Source organism: Artibeus jamaicensis, unplaced genomic scaffold, assembly GCF_021234435.1.
Source record: "Artibeus jamaicensis isolate MK-2021 breed Jamaican fruit bat unplaced genomic scaffold, CSHL_Jam_final scaffold_584, whole genome shotgun sequence".
Classification (NCBI taxonomy): Eukaryota; Metazoa; Chordata; class Mammalia; order Chiroptera; family Phyllostomidae; genus Artibeus; species Artibeus jamaicensis.
In genome coordinates, this window is record NW_026522048.1 from 6,794,790 (window position 1) to 6,800,675 (window position 5,886).

General features: G+C 35.7%; 1 pseudogene; it reads right to left on the minus strand.

Moving 5' to 3' along the window:
• Window positions 1–4,375: 4,375 nt before the first annotated feature.
• On the minus strand, window positions 4,376–5,125 carry LOC128626412 (40S ribosomal protein S6-like; annotated as a pseudogene).
• Window positions 5,126–5,886: the final 761 nt, after the last annotated feature.

The following is a 5,886-nucleotide window of genomic DNA, read 5'->3' on the forward strand; positions in this document are numbered from 1 at the left end:
CTAAACCTTTTTTGTAACATTCAGTGAGAAGCTGAACTCTGAAAAAAGAAAAGAAAAAGGCCAGGGACTCTGACATACCATGGTCTTTTTTAAAAAATTTTATTTAGTTATTTTTCAAGTACAGTTTTTTTGTCTATTTCTCCCATCCCGGCCACCCCCCCACCCCCATGTTCCTCACCTCCCTTCCATTTCCTCCCCCCCCAGTCCTCATCCCTGTGTCCTTCATACTTGTTCCTCCAAATTCCTCCCCTTTTTCCCCCTTAAATTCCCTTCCCTCTCCCCTCTGGTCACTGTCCCCTTGTTCTCTATTTCAGTGTCTTGGTTTTTATTCTGCTTGCTTGTTTGTTTTATTGTTTAGCTTCCTGTTAAAGGTGAGATCATATGGTATTTGTCTTTCAATGCCTAGCCTATTTCACTCAGCATAATGCTTTCCAGTTCTATCCATGCTGTTGCAAAGGGTAGTAGCTCCTTCTTTCTCTCTGCTGCATAGAATTTCATTGTGTATATGTACCACTATTTTTTGATCCATTCATTTTCTGATGGGCACCTAGGTTGCTTCCAACTCTTGGCTATTGCAAATTGTGCTGCTATGAACATTGTGGGGCATAGGTTCTTTGAAATTGATGTTTTAGGATTCTTAGGATATAATCCTAGCAGTGGAATTGCTGGGTCAAAAGGCAGGTCCATTTCTATTTTTCTGAGAAAATTCCACACTGTTTTCCATAATGGTTGTACCAGTCTGCAATCCCACCAACAGTGAACTAAGGACCCCTTTTCCCCACAACCTCTCCAACATTTGTTGTTTGTTGCTTTGTCTATGATAGCCATCCTGACCGGTGTAAAGTGGTATCTCATTGTGGTTTTAGTTTGCATCTCTCTGATAGCTAACAATATTGAGCATTTCTTCATGTGTCTCTGGATATTCTGTATGTCCTCCTTGGAGAAGTGTCTGTTCAAGTCCTTTTTCCATTTTTTAATTGGGTTAGATGTCTTCTTAGAGTAGAGTCCTGTAAATTCTTTGTATATTTTGGAGATTAAACTCTTATCTGAGGTATCATTGGCAAATATGTTTTCCCATACAGTTGGTTGTCTTTTTAATTTAATACTGTTTTCTTTAGCCATACAGAAGCTTTTCTTTTGTTAAAACATTCCATCTCATTCTTTTTTTCCTTACAATTACCTTCTCAGCCTTGACATGCCCTCTGATACATTCTTGAGATTCATCCAAAGCTCTAAAATAATGTAATATAAATATGTTATAAAATATTTTAAACTATATTTCTACATAATGCCATTTATTTGTTAAGTTTCATTGAGTGGGAAAAATAGTATGTAAACCAATTCTTTTAGAATGGTTATTGTAAGCTAACAAGACATGGCAACTATCAGTTTAATCATGTGATTCTTCAGGGAATCATTGGCTTTTTAAATTTATTTTTTGATAAACACTGTGCAATTAACAGAGCTTTTTTTATTATAAACATTTTTATGAGAGGCATTCACATTCTAATAAAGTGACTCTGAGAATTCATTTTGTTTTATTATTTTTTTTACTAAACTCTTAGAAAGTATTTAAATAAAACTTTATATTTTTATTCAATCATTTTGAACAAATATAATTTGTTCAAGAGAAAGTTGATTGGGATCTGATAGCAAATGGTTTTTCATCCCCAAATTCTTTTTGTTTTAAGATCCTAAACTTTTTTAAAAATTATTTTGTTTAAAATTTTTTAATTTATTTATTTTAATTGTTCAAGTACAGTTTTTTGTCTTTTACTCCCATCCCAGCCCACCCACCCAGTGCTCCCCACCTCCCTCCCATTTTCACTCCCCTTAGTTGTTGTCCATGTGTCCTTTATACTTGTTCCTGTAAACCCTTCCCCTTTTCCCCTGAAATTCCCTCCCCCAATTCTTTAAGCATTTGAACCAGAAGGCAGGCAAATGGCTGCAAACTCCCTCAGAAGTTGTAAAGTAAATGTCCATCACAACCTCTTAAGATTTAAATCCTGAAAAAAAATCAGGTGAACACAAGTATATAAATGGGTGTTATCAGTATTTTCACTGTGATTAGCCATTCAAGGTAGAAGATATAGTATTATGTATTAACTAAATACTGAATTAAGAGAATGTGATAGCTTTTATTTGGAAAACAAAACATGAATCTTTTATTTCAATACAAAAAAATTACAGTGTTTTCTGTTAAGTCCTTTGCAGAAAGTTGATATAAATAATTCTAACCTGTAAGTGCCAGTTTAAAATGATATTTAGGAAATTTCTCCTGTATGTAGCTAAAGGTTTTACCTTTTAAAACTGTATGATTGGTGTCAATTTATATTAAATATAAGCCTAATTATTAGAACAATAGTTGAATATATCAATTGGCACAGATAAGCATAGAGCTGTTAGCAATTTGGCTGACTTGGAAAGTATTTTCAAACAGAACTATAGGACCAACATAATTAAAGGATTCAATGTCCCTATATAGGCTTAAATGGCATTGGCTCTCACAAAGCATAATTCAGTTCTCTCTATGGTAATCTTTCACACAAGTGTTATAGCTTATTGTAAATGACTCATTTAAACTGCGCATTTAAAAAATAGCTTCAAATTGTGTTTCTTGTAGACAGAATGGTACTGCAGTCGGCTATTTAAAATAAAATAATTCTTATAATAAACTGACTTCTTATAATAAAGTGTACTTGTAGCAGTAGTTGCAACAGCAGCTATACTGACAAATACTTTAATTTGTATTAAAATAATTTATGCCCTGGCTGGTATAAGTCAGTGGATTGAGCATGGGCCTGCGAGCCAAAGGATCGTGGTTTGCTTCCCAGTCAGGGCACATGCCTGGGTTGCAGGCCAGTTCCCAGCAGGGGACACATGAGAGGCAACCATACACTGATGTTTCTCTCCCTCTGTCTTTCCCTTCCCCTCTAAAGATAGATACTTTTTAAAAATAAAATAAAGTGATTTACTTAAAAACAATCCTCATCAGTTGCAAACATTGCATGGGAGTTTAAAAAGATACAAGTTTATTAATGAATGGATCAAAATGAAAGAGAAGCAAAGTAAATGTGATAGTGCATTCATAGACAAGACTTCAAAAGCAGAATTCAACAAAGATTTATTTACTTTAGTTAATTTTTAAAAACAATTTTTATGCTGTCATTTTTTAATGGTTCTTGACTTTCCTCAGCTCTAAATACCCAAGTAGTAGGGGATAATTCAGTTTCATTATTTATATCTAACTGTAAATAAACATGGCAAATGACCCCAGGAGTCAGGCTGCATTTTGTTTCTGATTTACTTATTTATTAGTTTAATGAAGAAGTGGCTAAGCTTAAACTTCTGAATTATTTTACAACCTCCCGTTCTAAGAAAAGAGGATATCAGCGCTATTCCCCACAAGTGACTCCATCACTTCACTCATGTCTGAACTATTTTTATAGCTTGGCCGCAGCCCAGCAAACTAACAGCAAAAATACTGACAAAACTCAGTGCACTTAAAACTGTCTGACTGCATTCTAACCTTTAAAATTCACTAAAGTGTGGACTGATATGCGGGAAAAATAGTGATGTGTTGGATCATCAAGCCACTTAAAGTTTTCATATGCTCAGGTTTCATAAAATCTCAAAGATTTCCCAAACCTAGAAGTGCCACTTTAAAAAGTTTACACATATACACCTCTACACAATAATGTGAATTTCTGAATCAACATGGAAAACAATAAACTATACAGTATTTTGGAAAAATCGAGGGACATTTAAAATTGCTTGAAAAATGGCCACCAGCTAACTACATAAGGAGTTTACAACCTACGAGGAGCATGTTAAGTGAATGTATGTGTTCTCGCAGGCGGGAGCTGCCCCAATAGCTCTGTGAGATATGGCAAAAAATATTGATTACAGTTTAGATTAGGAAAATAGAGTATAGAAATACTAATACTATGGACTTTTTCTATAATTTAAAATATATATCAGAGATATAGACACAAACACAGAAATATTAAGTACTCCAAAGTCACCTACATAATGATTAGACAAGCAATTACCTGAATTCAAGAAGTCTGATTCCAGAAACTGCAATTTCAGCGACCATATTATCATGCCTTCTTTTTCTAATCTATCAAGCCACTTGTTAACAAAATATTTTATATCTTCTAAGAAAAATCACAAATGTCAGTGATTCTAATGGCTGATAATGATAAGTCATAGGTATTTACTCCATTTATTTTCAAAAATTGTTCCTTATTCTTTCTGAAGAGGAGATGTATGACCAAGCTACATATATATATACACACACACACAGATTCTCTTTTTCTTATGAAGGTTTTTTTTATGTTTATCCTTATTTATTTGTTACTCTTAGAAGACGTCATTTTTGGCTGGACTCAGACTTAGAGGTAGAAGCTCACAGAGAGGACAGCCTACGTCTCTTGGCAATTTGTTCCTGGCGTTTTTCTTTGGCCTCCTTCATCCTCTCAGCCAAAAGTTTGGCATACTCTGCAGCCTCCTCCTTATTTTTCTTAGTACGTTGCTTCTTCAGAGCAATACGCCGACGCTTGTGTTGCAGGACACGTGAAGTAACAAGACGCTGAATCTTACGTGCTTTGGTTCTACGTTTCTTACCTTCCTTGTTTAGGGGCTTTCTCACAACATATTGGCAGACATCATCTTCTTTAGAGAGGTTGAAAAGTTTGCAGATTCTGCTAGCTCTTTTGGGCCCTAGGCGATGAGGCACGGTAGTGTCAGTGAGACCACAAATATCTTTCTCCCCTTTTTTTACAATGACCAAGTTGAGAACACTGAGGTTGGCATCCACAATGCAACTCCGAACCAATTTGCACTTTCGCTCTCCAGTCCTCCTTGGTCAGTAACGGGAATGCCCCTTGCTCAGCAGCAGGCGGACGCCCCCATGAGTCGAAACACCCTGCTTCATGGGGAAACCTTGTTTATCATTCCTACCACTGATTGGAACCACCTAACCCTTCCACTCTTCACCCAGAGCGTCAGCAGCAACTTCTGTGGCCGTACGCTTCTCATAAAAAGTACGAAGTCTGCGTTCATCATCCACTTCAGTGAGTTTCCTACAGCCAGTGGCTGGGAAAGAGATGTTCAGCTTCATCTTTAAGCGGCCGACCACCTCCCAGATGCCACGGAAAAGAGCTTATGAAGGTTTTTTTAATACATTTGGTTAATAAAATTTTCCTAAAATCTAGGTTCAGATGGACCACAGATGAAAACTGAAAGAACTGGCTGGCCGTGTCAGGAAAATTATTGTTCTTTTTTTTTTTACAGAAATGTTTTTTTTAAATTAATTAATTTATTTTTTAAATAATTTTAAAGGTTTTATTTATCTTTAGAGGGGAAGGGAAGGAGAGAGGGAGAGAAACATTAATGTATGGTTGCTTCTTGTACATCCCCTGCGGGGAACTGGCCTGCAACCCAGGTGTGTGCCCTGACTGGGAATTGAACTACGATCCTCTGGTTCACAGGCCCACGCTCAATCTACTGAGCTACACCAGCCAGGGCTTTAAATTTATTTTTAATTTTAGTTGGTACACAATCATATTATTTATATTAGTTTCAGGTGTACAATATGGTGATTCAATATGTTTATACCCTACCATGTAATCACAGTGTAAACTTACCACGTGTTATTGACATCCCCTTTTTAGTCATCCCCTACCACCTTCCCTTCTGATATATAAGTATTGTTTTTAATTTAAAAGTTCAAACTCTTCAGTTAAAATGTCTGTATCAAGCAGGTTTATACAGTTAAATAAACTTCAAAGAGCTTATCCAATGTCCAAAATTTAATGTTCTGATTTATTTTCTAAATTGTGCTATTTTTATCAGTTGATGAAAGGTTTTTATTCAACAGAG